The sequence below is a fragment of the Equus przewalskii genome, chromosome 16 (assembly GCF_037783145.1).
Source record: "Equus przewalskii isolate Varuska chromosome 16, EquPr2, whole genome shotgun sequence".
NCBI classification, from domain to species: domain Eukaryota; kingdom Metazoa; phylum Chordata; class Mammalia; order Perissodactyla; family Equidae; genus Equus; species Equus przewalskii.
In genome coordinates this window covers 9920827-9938039 of record NC_091846.1, presented here as the reverse complement: position 1 = coordinate 9938039, position 17213 = coordinate 9920827, and the positions used below count along the sequence as shown (strand labels likewise).

Sequence of the window (17213 nt, the reverse complement as noted above, 5' to 3'; positions counted from 1 at the left end):
TCCTTTGTGTCATCAACATTCAATATAAAAGCTCAGTACAGCTTTTAGAATATTATATGGCAACCGTTAACTTGTCTTCCCCTAAAAAATAATCATTTATGAGCACTTCCTACCTGACGGTGTTTAACATACATTATTTCCAAACCCATGAGATGGATATTCTTTTTACCCTGTAAAGGATGAGGAAACTAAAATTCAAGAAGATGAGGTGACTTCTGTAAGATGACACAGCTAAGCAGAGCAATCAAGCTGCAGTGGGGCAGGCCTGGCTCCACAGCCAACCTCCTCTCCATCACCCCACCTGCCAGTCAGCATCCTATGAGCCCGAGGTCCCAGCTGAGCCCTTCTTCTCTGTCCTGAAGGTTTGCCCCAGGACTGCGGGGCTTCCTGGGACACAGGACTTTTGGTGCTAAAACCGGCACAGTTGGCCACCTCACAAGGGAGTGCGTATACCCGGATGTTAAGGTGGACCTCAGGTGTAGCGTAGGGATGCCAGGCTGTGTGGAGCAAGGGGAGGGAACATTACCCCACACAAAGACACCCCCTGCAGGACTGGGCTGCAGTGGAAAGTTTTCCAACTTCACAGAAAGTTCCAGCTGGCTTCTCCAGGCCAGATCCATCATGATCTTTCCGCGGGTGTAGACAGGACTTGTCAGTGGGCAGGATTTGCCAAACAGTAGAGAAACATACTCAGGCTTTTCTTTCCTTTTTATGGATCCAAGAGATCTAAAACTAATTAAAATTTTTGAAAATAGTCATGGATCCATTGGACTCAGCCTCAAATGCTCGACTCTGAGAAGGCATGATCCAAACTCCTTAGGGTGCTCCTGCTCGCTGAGGCTTGCCAGCAGCTCCCGTGCCATTGCCTTACCCACACACTCCCCCTGCACACGACCTCGTCATGAGCATTCTATAGCTTCTCTGAGCTTCTGCGGGTGCTGTGGCCACTGCTTAGACCAAGCCCCCCTCCTTCCTCCTGAAACTACTCATTATCCACGCCTCTCTTCCCCCCCCCCGGAGACTTCCGACCACCTCCTTCCTCCTGGGTCTGATGGGCATTGTCTCTTTATGTTGTAGATGTGTGTTCATCCCACCCTCTAGGCTGGGAGCTCTGCCAGGTGAGGGCCGATGACTGTCTTATTCTCAGGTTCCCACTATCAACTACAGTGTTTGGCATGCAGAAGCTCAATAAATGTTTGTTTCAATGAAATGGAAACAGAGCTATTTAGGGCATGCTGGTAATGGAAATAACCCAGCTTGAAAGATGCTCTGCGCTAGGTTGCAACCACAGGCAGTTCCAGGCTTACTTAGAAGCCCTGAATTTACCATCAGCTTCTAGCCAGGGCTACTAGTTACTGGCTGCTCTGGAGGCCACCCCATGATTGCCATGGGAACCAGCCACTCACAAAGCCTCTGGGGCTCCTGAACCCCGCCCCTGCTCTCTGTGAGCCTTCTCAGATGCTGCCTTGGGAACTGCACAGGTGCTGGCACCTCCAACCAGTCAACTCCTTAGAGTGACCTTGGGCCAGAAGATGGGGGCAGGGCCTCAGTGGGGACAGAACCACCCCACCTACAGCTGCTTTTATAAATGGAGAAATGCATTCAAAGTTCCAAAGCAACCAGCCAGTAAGTGAACTACTGAAGCTCCTGTGAGATGAAGTGGCTTCACTCTTGGCAGCTAGTATAAGAAAGGCAAGAGCCAAGAACCAGGTAGGAGGGAAAAATGGAAGAAGGATCAGCTCTCCTTTATCTTCAGAGTGGCTTTTTGTGGGGTAGGGAGGTCTGACCCTGGGAAAAGGACACTATGAAAAGTTGTCAGACCTGCCCATGGTGGGTTCCGGCAGAGATTTTTACCAATTGACTTTAAGAGGCAATCAGTAGAGTATTTCACAAATGAGGAAACTGAGGCTCAGAGAAGTTAACTAAGTCCTCATTCTTAACTTCTTCCTGGGCACACATCGCCTGGCTGCCCTTGCAACTAGGAGTGGCCATGTGGCTACCCAAGGCATCTGAGAGGAAGCAACGTGGGCCACTTCCAGGCCTGGTCTCAAAAATCTCCCATGCATGCCTGCATGCGCTCATCCTCTTCTGGCTGGCTGGAATGACGGTGACCCTGGGCAACTTTGGAAGTGACTAGCGATCTGGTGATGATGGCAGAGCCTCTGCCAGTCCAAGACCCTGAAGGACTGTGCAGAAGAGAGTTGCCCCTCGCCAACCTCTGCCCCTGTCCAGAAGTATTATCTGGACAAGAAAATAAATGTCTGGGGTGATTGCACACTGTTACAAGAGGTCTGTTAGTTACAAGAAGTAGCCTTCCCTAACTGATACAACAGGACAGTCCTATCTAGCTTTCAGCTTCCCTGTGCCACCCTCCACAAGTCAGGACTAGTTCTAGGGCAACTGAATTGTGTAGGCTGAGGTGGACAGGTCCAGAGGTGCTGGGATCAGAGCTGTTCTGTTCATCACAACAGCTGCTTCCTGTGTTCTGGAAGCCTTCCAAGAAGGTGGCTCCAAGACAGAGCATGAATTGTTCACACGACATGTTCCCAGGGAGATTATGGATTTGCTGCATGGTGTCTGGTACTTAAAAGTGTTCTATGAATACTTACCGGTTGGGTGGATGGGTAGACAGATGGATGATGGATGGATGGATGGGTGGATAATGGCTTCTACTATAGGGCAGTGAAAGGAGGGAATGTCCTAAATATAGCCGTGGGAGTCTAATTGAGACACACGAAGGTAGGTAAAGAAAGAGAGCTGCTCACTCCAGTGACAATGCTGTTGCTGTATGTTGGCAGGTCTAGCTGGGTAGAGAGGAGTAGGTAACCAGAGATGGCCAGGCCCAAGGAGGCAGCAGATGTGCAGCATAAGTGGCTCCTGCTACTGGGGATGCCTCACATCCATCTCAAACCAGGGCTACAGATGTCACTTTAGCAAATAGAAACGCAGAAGCCCAGTTAAATTTGAATTTCAAATAAACAACTAATATCTGCTCATGTGATGCTTGGGATACTTATACTAAAAAATTATTCATTTTTTAAAATCTGAAATTCAAATTTAACTGGGTGTTCTGTATTTGATCTGGCAACTGTAACCCAGGCTGCCCAAGAAACGCTCTTGTATGGACAAACAGGGGAGACCTCTGGCATGGGCCGATCAAAGACCACTGTTTCAGGCACGTAAGTCCTGCTGTCAGGGGTGGTTTTTCTCTTTTGAATAATCAGGATAGAAGACCTCTAGCAACTTCATTTGGCCTCTTCCTTGCGTTTTGGAAAGTATTCTAATTATGGGAAATGGCAGGTCTATAAATAGTGGTGTAAATTAGAACAGCAAAAACACAAAACCCTTTAGCCTTCAGTCCGCTGGATCCAGAAAAGAAATCCTTCCAACCCAGTGACTGTTTATTAAATGTGAAACATATGGCCTCACTCATAATAGAATTTATAGAATGAGAGCACAGGGGCCTTTCTGTTTTTAACCTTTGGAAGAAGGCTCTGTGTGTTTTTCTAGATTCTTAAAACAAACATGGTCCACATGTGTTACTGTCCCTGTCAAAAAGCTGAAACGTAAAAACGCGATCCATTGTCAGTAGAGAACTCTTACTCAGCCTTTGCTTAGGCACTGTTGTTCTCCCGTGAGATTCAACACTATTTTAGCTTATTTTCTTGATATTCCCAGGAGCCATGGGAGAAATTTCTAGAAGTAAAGGGGATCTAGCCTCACCCTTTCCCCCCGACACTGATCACATTACAGGTTTACATTAAAACCTCCTTGGAGAGAAAAAAGGCAAGAGGCCTGCAGGGGTAGCCAGCCAGCAACCGGGTCAGGAGGATCGGTCAGAGTTACCAGCACCACAGCCTTGCGCGCATACCGGTGTCTTGTAACAAGATTGAGAGCTGCATCTGAACAGCACATCGTGACAGAACCTCTGTCATAATGCCCCCACTGGTCACGAGGTTTGCTTGTCATTGTCCCCCTTGGTGTCCTTGTCTTCACGCAAGCCTCTCTGCAGCCCATTCTCCTCCCAGCAACCAGAGTCATCTTTGTAAAATGCCATTTGCCAGCTTTAAACCCTCCAATGCTTCCCCAGACCTTTAAAAAAATTTCCGAACCCTTTCCTGGGGTCTACAATGCACATAATTCCACCTCCCTGCTCTCAATTTCTCCCATTCACCCCGATGGCACTAACCCCACCCCACCAACACCGGTTTTCTTTCTGCTCCTCAATGCCCTAAGCCCGCTCGCTCCCTGCTTAGGGCTCTGCACGGGCTGCTTGCTGTGCTGGGAAAATGCTTGCCCCGGGCGTTTGCCCAGCTGCTGCCTTGCTGTCATTCAGGTAACGGTTTCAAAGTTGCCTTTCAAAGCAGCTTTTCCAGATCATGAAACCTAAAGCAATCTCCCTCTCGTACCCCGCCCCATCTCATCGCCCTGCTTTATTTTTATCACACAGCTTACCACTATCTGATAAATTTTTGTTTATTTGCTTATAGTCTGTATCCTCAAAATAGAATGTAAACTCCAAGAAGACAGAGGCCTGTTCATCTTATTCAACCCATGTCCCCAGTACCTGGAACAGCACGCAGTACTTACATGTGGACTGAATGAATGAATGTCTTGCAGAAACTTTCAAAGCTCCATAATATCACCAGGCAGCAAACCCTCACGAAGACAGCATATATGCAGACTAATCATAGTAGCAGATATTTACCTGGGGCTTACCACATGCTGAAACACTTGACATTTATATTTAATTCTCTTAATCCTGACAGGGTGGTGAGGATGGGAATTCTATTACATTATTCTCCCATTTTACAGATAAGGGCATGGAGCACAGTGGGAAAAGTAGGTTGCCCGTGACCACACAGGGGATAAGGGGTTGCCTGCCTGCACACAGGCAACGTAACTCCCAACCCTAAGCACTGCTCACTAAGCCGGGCTGCTAACCTCAGAGAAAGCCCCGTCCTGGGACATAAAGGAGATCGCGTCCACGCTGGCTTCTGGAAGATCCGCCCTGTGAAGCTTCCGGTTGTCTATTTTGGTTTCTTTTATACCGTTTGTTGAGCTCTGGTCATATGTTCAACGTCAGGAGGAAAGAGAACCAATTGTGATCTGGCAAGAATTAGGAGAGAGCCAAAGAAAGAAGATGGAGGCAGCCAATGAAGACCTCCAACAGAACCACTGTCTTCTGTGTCTGCCCATTCGTCCATTTGTCGTTCACTCCACAGACGTTTTTTGAGCACCTAACCACGGCCAGGCACCATTCCAGGCCCATTTGTCTAAACACTACAAAGGCACAGGGCATGGTGGGAGAATATGGAGTGCCAAGGCTAGAAGAAGGACGCTGCTTTACAGGCTCCATGTGGGTGTCCGGGAGCAGGGTGTTCCAGGCAGTCGGGGCAAGGAGCGTGTCTCGGACGAAGGGAGCAGTGTGGAGGGGCGACGTCAGGGGAAAAGGGAGAGCCTTACAGGTGCTGTAAGGGGTTTGGATTTTACTCTGAGTGGGCGGGAAGCCATGGTTTGACTTACGTGTTTAGAGAGTCTGGCTGCTCAGAGACCATGGGAGCAGAGCAGCTGTGGCAGTGGTTCTGCCCCCTAGTGGGCAGTGGACAATGTCTGGAGGTGTTTTTGGTTGTCACAACTTGGGGTGGAGGCGTGCGCTCCAGGCATCTGGTGGATAGAGGCCAGGGATGCTGCTAACCGTCCTACAGTGCACACAAAAGCCCCACAACAGAGAATTACCCAGCCCCGAATGTCGGTAGTGCTGAGGTTGAGAAATGCACAGTTAGGGGATCACTAGAGTGATCTAGGTGAGAGATTTACTCATTAAATAGCTACTGAGCACCTCCTATGTGCCAGATGATGTACCACGAGCTGAAGATACCACCACAAACAAAACAGACAAGGTCTGTGTGCTCCCCAAGCTTATGTTGCAGGGATGGTGGGAGCTCAGAACAGGATGCAGGTAGCAGGGTGGTGAGGATGGTTAGATTTTCAAAACATCTTTTGAAGGTGAAACTGACAGGACTTCCTCAGGACTGGATGTGCAGTGTGAGAGGACGAGGAGTCAAATTGACCCCAAGGCTTTAGCAATTAGAACAGGGTTGACACTTACTGAGACGAGGACCACTGGGAGAGAAAATGATTTTGGGGGTTGGGGAAATCAGGGGTTTCGTTTTGGAGATATTAAGTGGAGATGAGGTCAACTGGCTATTCTAGTCCACTGGTTTAAAGAAAAAGATCTCTTTTGCAGGAGACAAAATTTTAGAAATTGGCAAGTGTGAAGAAGAGCTCTCAGGGATTCAGTGTAGATGTAAGAATATGGCCAAGAGATCCTCGCACCAAGCCCGAGCTCTCCACCACGGGAAGCTGGGGAGGAGCAAGCAAGAGAGGATGAGGTGGCAAGATCTCCACACTAATTTCTCCCTCAGGTGTGTGGGGCCTTCTTGGAAGCCAAATGAAGAAAATCTTTCAAGAGAAGAAAGTGGTCAAACCATGCCAAGTAAATGTTCCTCTACCAGGAAAAAAAATCTAAATATTACCCCATCCCCATTTTCCAACACTATAAATTGTGAGGCCATCACAAAACTTGGTCCACTCATCACTGCCGTATCTCTTCAGTCTCTCCAGGGTAATTATTGTGCATTACCCTGAACCATAAATTAAACTGGATGTTGCGTAAGATGCAAAAATGATTAATGCGTAGTTCCTGTCTTTACGAAACTTTCTGTCTACCAGAGGAAATACGACATCCACGGAAGCCTCTGCCACATCCAAAGAAGGAATTAATCCATCAGTACTCATTGAGTGTCTACTATAGTCACAGCACTCTGCTCCTGGTTGAAAATATACAAGAGAAAGGTAAGACAAAGCCCTTTGTCTCATGGAATTTATAGCACAGGTGAGGAGCCTGGGGTTGTAAACGCACAGTTAGAGTGGGGAGTGGGAATGCTCTCGGTGTTTGAAGGAGGAAACCATTCATATTAAAAGCTCCTCTTACTGCCCTCCAGCCTGAAATGCCTCCCTTTTGCTGTGGTTCACATACATGTGGGGAACGGGGGTCACAAGGAAGTTGGGGATCAGGCAAGAGGATGGGAGTGAATCAGCTTATGACCGTGACAATCTCTGAGAAAGTGGCCCCAAAGCACACTGGCCACCCGCTAACAGGAGGAGAATTTTCCTAGGTGCTCACCCACCTGATTCAGCATCCGCTAGGGCTGGTGGTGGAAGTGCAATTAGGGCCAACATGGAGCTGAGATATCTTGGCGTCTCTTCCCATTCATTAGCTCCCAGCTGTTCTTTCCCCAGAACTAACCAGATAAAAGAGTTTTTGCACTTGAGATGTGGAGGCTTTGGAAAAATCAATTTCCACACCAATTTCTCCCTCAGTTCTGATACAGTAACCTAAAATACTTCTCAATTCTGCATACTGAAGCATTATAGCGGGAAGTTCCTGAATTTCTGCATAATATAACCAAATCCTCATATCATATTGGGCAGAGCCGTGGTGCTCATAGGGATGCTCTGTAGAAGGGCAGATGAGCCACAAAGGACAATCAGACATTTGAGTATTTGAGCCTAATTTCTAGAGTGTGGCCTGGCCAGCACTGAAGTGGCAGAGTGCTGGGCATGTGTGCGTAGAACATGTTTCAAGTTATTGTACAAAGTACATACCTTTTTCTATAAACATTTCAGGCAATTTTTAAGATAAAAGTGTACGACTTGAGTAGAGAAGGGATAAGAGGACTACATTTTCTTTTTGTAATAATTCCTGAAGTATCATTCCATTGAAACTCAGGATCCCTGAAAGAAGATAGAAGGACAAAGTATTTCAAAAAACTGTCTCCTTCCTCTCCCTCCTGTCATCTTCGTTTTCAAGTCAGTTTGCTTTAGCAACAGAAGGATATTTCGATTATCTGTTCCGTCAACACCTCACCAAAGCCAAAGGAAATGGGATGGCTTTGCTTCGGTGCAAACAAATATGGGAGTAGATTATTTTCAAACAGCAAAGGATCGTTGAGTTAGAAATTACCTGTAAAGTCTAGAAGGCGTGTAAGGCATTATCAGGAAAATTACTTAAGTCTCTTTTCTTTAACAAACAATAAGAAGAAGACCTGTATTTTTATTTTGCACAGTGTGGAGCCGTCCCGTTCTCTTTAAGCCTAGTTCTAAATTGGAAAATTCAGAAAAATAAATTACAAATACAAAGGATCAATTGATTTCTTATAAATGTGATTTTTCTTACCTGACATGTTTTCCATAAATTAGGACAATGTTGCTCTGTTTTTAGATTAAAAGACCCAGTTCAATACGTCTGTCTGCGGAAGGGGAAATGAAGCATCTGCTTGGTGCCTCCATTAGGAAGATGACTTACGACAGGCAGCTGTCAGGCAAGGCGTCTGCATTCTGACGGAGCCGGCTAGACCATGGAGCTGAAAGCCTTCAAGAAGCCAATGAAAGTCCCAGAACCTTAGCCCAGCCCTTCCCCACCCGCTCCCCCAGAAGCAACGTGAACATGGGTGCCCACATACACACAACTGTGAGAATAATTTCAGCGTTTTCGAGCTTCCTCACCCCCAAGGTCCAGACCCGGATGCCACATCTATCAGTTCTGAGCTGTGTGATGTGGGTGGAATTACTCGCTGTCCTCCTTTGTAAGATGGGCATGCACGAACCACACCCAGCTCATGGGTTTGTTCTGAAGATGACATGAGCAGCTGGAGCTGGAGCCCTGGGCACGGCACCTTGCCCATACTGGGAGCTGGTCATTATTAGCTGGTATTCTCATGCCCAGGCCAGGAGTTTAAGATTCCCCAGTCAAAGAGAATAATATAGGTACTTTACAGTTGATCAGTGCCAATTTTTCTTTGAAATCTACCTTACAGGTTTTCTGGAGTAATGGTTCAGAGTATGGATTTACTTTACAATATCGATAATTTACTTTAAAATGGTTTGACTTTGAGCAAGGGAACACTGAGTTTGTATTAGCTGGAGCCTCCAGGGTGGTCAGCTGGTGTTATATCACAAAGACGTCAGGTCTTCAGATCACTGAGGCTTTGAAAATTAACATCGTGAGCGTCAGAAGTGAGTTTTACTGGTGAAATGAGAGGCTTGCTAGTCTACATGATGAATATCGGACATAGGCTCTCGATGGCAAAATCAAAGGTATTCGAGTGTGGAGGGCTGGGTAAACATTGTAAAGGCGCTCCCCACGTGTGCATGAGGCGCTGTAGGAATCCAGTGAGGCCTGTGGCCATGGCCACAGGGACGGCACCGAATGTTGCTGTTGCTTCTGTGAACTTTTCAGACAAGAGGTAGACCCATCAAGCTCACAGCCGTGTGAACTGTCCTGGGCTTGCTTTCTCAAGGAATGTTGGCTTAATAAAAGGCCTGTGTTTGTGGCCGAACTTGGTCTGAGAATTGCTTTCTTCATAACGTGATAACGAGGTCTGAGTGCATAACTAACTCTCACCCACCTTAAACATCTCAGTGCCGTCCTATACCCCAAACCCAAGAGCTGTGCTTGGACCTATTTAATAAAGTCACAACAGCTTTAAGATAAGATGGACTCGAATTTGGATCCCATGTATGCTGCTTCCTAGCTCTTAGACCTTGGGCAAATGTCCTCACCTGTGGGTTACTAAGGATTAGATAAGATGAGGCGTACAAAGCACATACCCGTGCCTGGCACACAGAGAGAGAGTGTAACGGCATCGTCCTGGTTACTGTCAAGTATTCAGGATTCTCATTCCTCCTTATAAGAGGCTTTCCAATGTCCTTTGATTTTCATTGTTCTTGATGATTTACACAGAACTGTAAGTTGAGGCTGTGCACTCTTGGGCTTTGTGACCTATGTTGCTCTGGTGTTTCTTCCACCTCTCTGACTGCTTAATGTCCCATGAGAAGGAACGTTGCTCAAGGGCCATTTTGTCTCTCTTGGTCCCTGTTGGTGCCCAGCACCTAGCTCTAGGCCTGGGCTACGGTGGGGGCAGACGGGGATTATTTGTTCAGCTATTCTCCTCTCGGCCAGGCTCAAAACCAGGAGTTCTCCTTCATTCTCCTTCTCCTTTCCCTGCTCCATGCAACCAGTCGTGCTTCCTCGTTGTTGTTTATTCATGATGCTACATTTTCCACTCTATCTTCTCCATCCCCTCAGCCACCATCTTAGTCCAGGTGCCACCTGGCATTTAGACCATTGAAATGTCCACCTACCCATTATCTCCAGCTCATTTCCTCTCTCCTGTATAGCTGGTTCCTTTCTTCCAACTCCGTTCTCCAAAGCTGCCAGATTATTCTACTAAAACCCTGCTTTGCGCAAGTCATCATTCTCTCAAAAAAACCCACTTTCAACAACTCTCTATCGAAAGCAGCCAAATCCCACAGGCTGGCTGGCAACTGAGGTCCACAATCTAACCCATAGACCTTTCTTTTAGGAAATCCTTCACTCCAGTCAAAATGGTTTACTTACGCTCTCCTAATGATCCCTGCGTTCACAGTCGGGTATCTTTCCACTCTTCCCTCCAAAGACTCCCTAAGTTACAGAGGACAGTAACTCAAGTACGTAGCAGGAAATGCTGCTTTCAAGTCTTGTGTTTTATATTAAGAACCCATATGAATTTTGCATTTCTATCACATAATAGATCTGTTTGTCAATATATAAATGTTTTAAACTACAGCCATCTTGTAAAATTGGATGGGTCCAATCTCCGGGATCCAGGAAGATGTGCCCAGTTAGGGTGGCTCTGCAGATCCCACAGCTCACCGTGGAGCACCATTCGCCCCACTGTCAGGCCCATCCCACGATGTTCTCCTGTCTCCCAGTGAAGTTCCTCCTCCCTACCCTTGACTATTTTAGGCAGCAGTCACTGCCTCCTCTGAGATCCTACCGTCCATACTGCTGGTCCTCCCCGCTGTAGATTCAACTATTGAGCATCTTTTTATAAATAATTCTGTTCCCTCAAATAACGGGTAGACACTCTAAAGTGTTTCTAACATTTTCATTTTATATTGGCTTTTGCTTTCTTTTCTTTTCTCCTCTTTACTTTCTTCCCCTCTTCGATGGCATTTCCTTCTTTCCTTCTTTCTCGGGTCTGAGCGAACCAAACACCAAGTTCTCTCTCAACGGTAGGAGTTTTTCTGATGCTATGCTTTAAAATGCTTCCAACAGAACAATAAAAAGACTAATAAGGGTCAGAAATAGTGGCTAATTTTTAAATTCATTTCTATTTTTATTTTTTCAGCATTTTATCAAGCTCAGGCCCTGTGCGTGAAGATTTATTTGACTTGTTTCATGATAACATGCCAGTTAAAAATCCCTCACTGAGGTGGCGGAACATTCTAAAAAAGTACACAAGCAGCTCCAAATTTCCTGGCGACATACTTCCCTTCTCTGCTATTTAATTTCTCAATAACAGCCCCACCACATGGGAAGATTGAAGGCAGGGAACTCATGAAAGAGCTTTGAAACAAAGGGTTAAAATGAGATGAGGTTCAGGCATTAGTTATGCTTTCTGTGGTCCCCATTAAACCAGGTGATTGAAAGGGAGACGGAAAGGATGTGTCAGCTGAATCACAAAATGTTATTGTGGTTATTTTCCTCTCAGGAGGCACGAACTAAACACACACACACACACACGCACACACACACTCCTTCCCCCAGCCTTTTTCTGAGGCTGGAAATTACAAGAATCATTCAGCCTCATGGCGTCAGTTGCATCAGCCAGCACTATTTTCATATGTCACTGGTCGATGCGTTGATAAGTTTAAATATAATTGGGGTGTGGAAGGGAGGCTGTGTGCCCAGTGGGTGTGGCCTCTAGGCTCCAGGTGAGAATAGACATTTCCAGACAGTCGCTGTGGCCACATTCTTGTTGCCATAGTACTGACGTTGAGGACCCAAATGTATATGCACAGAATGAAGCTATCCTGCACCAAATGTTCATTCTTTTGCCCTCTTGATTGGCTGAGCAGTTATTTATTAGTTTGAATTCTGAGAAGGCTCATATTTCATTATGTTTATGCAGTGGTTTCCAGCCTATTAATCACAAGCCCGTTTTTGCAGCAACTTCTTCAACCATTAAGGCCAATTTCCTTTAAAAATTATTTCCAAAAATTATCAAAAGAGAGACAGAGTTGTTGCTTTTCTATAGATGGACCTTCTTATTTTCTTAAAGCCTGTGCTGACTTCTTTTAGGCAAGTAGGAATGTGCCAATTTGCAGGGCTCCAGTAAATTCTAATACTCGCGCTCCATACAGACAGTCTTCACTGCGTATCAGCACAGCATCTAAGTGCTTAGGCAAGGATAACAAGAAAAAAAGGAGGATAGACTTCTCCTGGGACTTGGGCCTATTGGTGTGCCAAGCCAAATTTTTAATTTGGAGAGCAATTCTGCAGAAATGAACAGAAACTGCTATCTAAACATTTTAATAAGAATAAGCCCCCAAGCCAATATGCAATCGAGTGCGCTGCTTTCTAGTAATTTCATTTATACAACAGCTCCACAAGCTGTTTCTCTCTCCATATTCAGATAACCCTCATCTCTAGGGTGACCGTAAAAATGATATTTTAATAATATGCCACATCTGTGATCAGAAATACTTAATGTTAATGAAACATTCTCATGATCATATGGTAACAAGCTTCAAAGAACTCCTTTCCAGGTTTAGACAGGACCGGTTTGCTCCTTGTGGTAATTCCCATCAGCACATTTTTCAGTATTGTCTGTAAGAAATCATACCTAGAGGTAAGGGCTTAGGATGGGGTCTAGCATTTATCCCAGCCGTGAGTGCTTGCTGGATCCCACAGAACTTCTAGGTCAGTGTGTCCAATAGAAATATAACATGAGCTGCATATGTAATTTAAAATTTTCTAGTAGTCACATTAAGAAAAGTACAAACAGGTGAAATTGAGTCTAAGAATACATTTGATTTAACACGATATATCCACAAGATTATTATGTCAATGTGTAATCAATATAAAACATTATTAATGAGGTTTTTTTTTTTCACTACGTCTTCAAAATCTGGTGTGCATTTTACATTTACAGCACAGCTCAGGTCAGAGGAGCCGTGTTTCAGAGGCTCAGTCGCCCCGTGGGGTTAATAGCTACCACAGTGGGCACTACAGCTCTGGAGAAAAAGCTCCTGAAACGGTGGTCCACAACCACGCGCATCCAGAAGAGCCTGAGCATCTCACCAGGAATGTGAAGTCCGGGCGCCGTCCCTGACCTGCCAAATATCTCTCGGGGTGGTGCTAAGGGATTTGCATTTTTTTAGCAGGTTCCACAGCTGGAGCTTTGCTTACTAAAATTGAGAACATCTGTTAGGTTCCCTGTCCCAAATTTGCTTGTAGCCCTGTAGCCATCACCACCACAACCACCACAACCACCACCGCACACTCACATCAACCAGTCAACACCATCCCACACAGCTCAGTCTATCCTGTGAGTGATTCAAGGGTGTCAAGAGTCCTGCTTACATGCCCCGGGCTGTGCTAGGCCATGGGATAGAGTGACAAACGATATAGGCAAAATCCCTGCCCTTTTGAAGCTTCCATCCTAGTGGAGGAGACTGACAATAAGCGAGTAAAGGGGTAAATAAGTGGTCTAATTTTGGGTGGTGGTGAGTACAGAGGAAAACAGTAAGGAAGGGTAGCAGACGGTGGGTGGGGTGGAGGGCAGTTGGGCTTCTGTGTAATGTGGTGTGGTGGTCTTGAGGGCTCTGTGAGGAGGTGACCATTGGTAGAGACTCAATAAAAGGAGGGAGGGAGCTACAGAGTGGTCTGGGGGGAGAGCAGTGCATGAGAGCGAGCAGCATGAAGGCCAGCGTGGTGGGAGCTGAGCCAGCGACGGGGAGGAGTGAGGAGAGGAAAGCGGCTGATGGCTCAGGCCCTGGAAGGCAGGGTCAAGGTATCTGGAGTTTATCCTAAGAGTTATGAACACTCCCTGGCAGGTTTTAAGCGAGGGTCTGTGACATACACCTCATGGAGGTGACTATGGAAACTGTCCAGAAGAGAGAGAGTGTTGGCTCAGGGACAGCAGGGACAGCAATGGTGACGGTGAGAGGTGGCCAGCCGTGGGACGTACATTGAAGCAGAGCTCACAGAACACGGTAATAGATTGACTGTGGGGTGGGAAAGAAGAAAGGAGGGGAGGAGGATAGTGCCTTCGTTTTGGGCCTGAGCAACTGAACGTTGGGTGGGACATTTACTGAGATGGGGAAGGCCTGGGGTGGGGGGTGATTATAAAAAACTAGTTGCATAGATTCTCTCTTTACAACCAGGGAGGGTCCCATCATGAAAAGAATCCTGTTTTAGTCCAAATGGAAGGAGAGGGAGGAGTTCATTTATTCTATGTCTCAGCTTCATCTGTTCTTTTGCTGTGCTGTTTCCCACAGGGGACATAAAAAGATTGAGAAGCTTGCCCTCCAGGACGTGGAGACAACCCCAGCCTCCTTCCTCATGAAATCCCCTTCCCGGTGTCCACACGTACAAATTCACACACACACATACACACACACACGTTTTACCACGCTTCTGCCCAGAGTACCCACTGTCCCACCAGCCATCCAGCTCCCTTTGGTTCCTCTGAGACTGGAAGACAACTGAGGGAGTCAGAATCCTGAAATGGCCCACACTCTTGTACAGTCCCCTCCCCTTGAGTGTGAGCAGGACCTGGAATATGATTTCACCAAGTTACCTTATAAGGTAGAGGTGAAAGGGATTTTGCAGATGTAACTAAGGTCCCGAATCAGTTGACTTTAAGTTAATCAAACGGGAGCTTGCCTGGGGTGGGCCTGACCTAATCTGACGAACCCAGTAAAAGTGGGTCTAGAGGTCAGAGATGAAAAAAGCACCAAAGATGCTCTCCTACTGGCCTTAAAGAAGTAAGCTGCCATGTTGTGGAGAAGGCAATGTGTCTGGTAAGGGGCTTCCAGGAGCTGAGGGCCTTCATCCTACAACCACAAAGAACTGAGTTCTGCCAACGGCGCGTGAGCCTGGAAGAGAACCCTGAGCCTCACCTGAGATGGCGGGTCAGGCTGACACCTTGATCACAGCCTGCTGAGACCCTGAGTAGAGGACCCAGCTCAGCCGTGAAGACCTCTGACCCATGGAAACTGTGAGATGGTAAATGTCTGTGGTTTTAAGCCAGTAAGTTTGTGGAAATTTGTTATGCAGCGATAGAAAACTAACACAATAAGATAACAATAATAAATATAGCAATAATAGATAATAAGATTCAGCACTTATGTGCTAAACATTTTCAAATGCTCTCTCTCACTATTCTCCACAATAACCCCATAAATTTGGCACTGTTATTATCCCAATTTAACACATGTGAAAACTGAGGCTGAGGAAGAAGTCACAGAACTGAGGAAGTGATGGAGCGGGGATCCCGCCCAGGCCCGGAACTCTGAAGACAGAGGGTTTGCCCACCACTAGATGCTGCCCCCACCAGGAGGCGGAGCCACTCTGCACTTGAGACCCCTTCACCGTCACGAAGCCTGCTCTCCCCATGTCTCAGCCCCCAAGGGCCCTCAGTCATGCCCGCTCCACCCAGCCACAACCGGCAGAGCCCCTCCTGGGCCCTCACGTTTCCCTCCCTGCACTCTGGGGGTCCCATGGTCAGCTCTGGGAGCTAAGGTGTCCCCAGGCTCCACCGAGCCTATTCTGGCCTAGCCCACCCTTAGGGTTACCAATTCATCTTGGTTTTCCCAGGACTGTCTCAATTTTAAACCTGAAAGCCCCACCTCCCACAAAACCTCTCGTCCCACGCAAAATGGCATGGTTGGTCACCCTGCCACCCTCCAAACCAGGAGCAAGCTGAGGCAGGCCCAGGGGTCACTTCCATCCTGCAGCTTGCTGTGACCTTTCCTATCAGCGAGAAGAAAAGAAACGTCCGGCCAGGATACAAGCCCTGCTCACCACAGAGAGCTAAGAGCAGAAGCAGCTCTTGCTGATGGGGTCTGGCAGTGAAAGACCAGGTGGGGCTTCAGCCTGGACCATCAGACAGGCCTAGGGATCCATGTCCAGGCGGGGGCTTTTCCCCTGCATTGAGAGATCTGCCTGCCTTGAGTATCACACATAAAGTATATTGATCCAGACAGCACACAGGCCAGACTCCATGTTTCCATTCGCTCTGCTACTCAGGCAGGTAACTCAGAGAGAGCTGGGGAAGATCTGACCTTTAGATTCCCCTCATCCTTCTGAGGATTGTGACCATTATGAGACTCAGCCAGGGGTCAGGAGACTCATCTCTTGCTGGTCACTTCAATTGAGAGCTCGGTCCTGATCAGTTGACTCCCCTGTAGGAGCTGGCCTCTCTGTCAATGTCCTGAACTCTTGACCACACCTAGCTGTCTTCCAAACTGTGCTCTTTGTGCCAAGGGACACCAGGTATGCCAGTGGCTGGACCACTACGAATCTGTCTACAGCTTGGGAAATGGCTCAGCATGCATATTTGATTAAATACTGCCAGCCAGCAGTTCATGAACTCATTCATTCTTTTATTCACTTGTTCAACCAATATTTGGGGGCACCTATGATGGGCCTGGCATTATCCTGGGCTCTGACACTGAGTTACAGCACACTTTAAACTGAGTTATATGATCAGTACTGGGCATGATGTTAGCACATAAAGATCCCAACCTAATCCTCAGTGGGGTGTGTAGAGGTGTGCACAGTCAACCAAAGATTCTTAAGGAAGTCTGTTCATGGGAAGGATAGCATTTTGTTTTTGCTTTGCATTTCTCCACAATCTATTTATCTCATGAAAACAGTTGGAAGAAAAACACATCTTAATCTTATAAAACTCACACCTACTGCCCCCTACAATACATCACCTTAGAGGATGTTCGTTTAGTTCTCCAATAGTTTGAGTCATTGGGTACCTGTTATGTGCCGTCGCTGAGCTTGGAACAGGAAAAGCAAAATAAATAGGGCATCAGGGAGATTCAAGAGCTGATGATTTCATAGGAAGGGCAACACATACTAATAAATATCTTTCCACTGTCATATGGATTTTCTGTGGCTGAGACGTGCGGAGGGTGGGCTGGGAGGTCAGAGGGCAACACTAGACCTGTCTGGAGTTAGGAAAGGCTTTCTGGAAAGGGCAACGCTTCAGCTGTTTAGTGCTGTTTATTTGCTCACTAAAACATTTCAAATAATACATGAAAATACAAACAATAAAATAAAACTCACCCCAAATCTCTTCTCCCAG

The 17213-nt window shown here is 46.8% G+C and overlaps 1 long non-coding RNA gene across 1 annotated transcript; it reads left to right on the top strand.

The window, feature by feature from the left end:
- Positions 1–1446: 1446 nt before the first annotated feature.
- LOC103549330 (uncharacterized) lies at positions 1447–9409 on the top strand. Its single transcript, XR_544513.2, has 3 exons — positions 1447–1710; positions 6736–6858; positions 8288–9409. It is a non-coding gene; the product is annotated as an uncharacterized lncRNA (long non-coding RNA).
- Positions 9410–17213: the final 7804 nt, after the last annotated feature.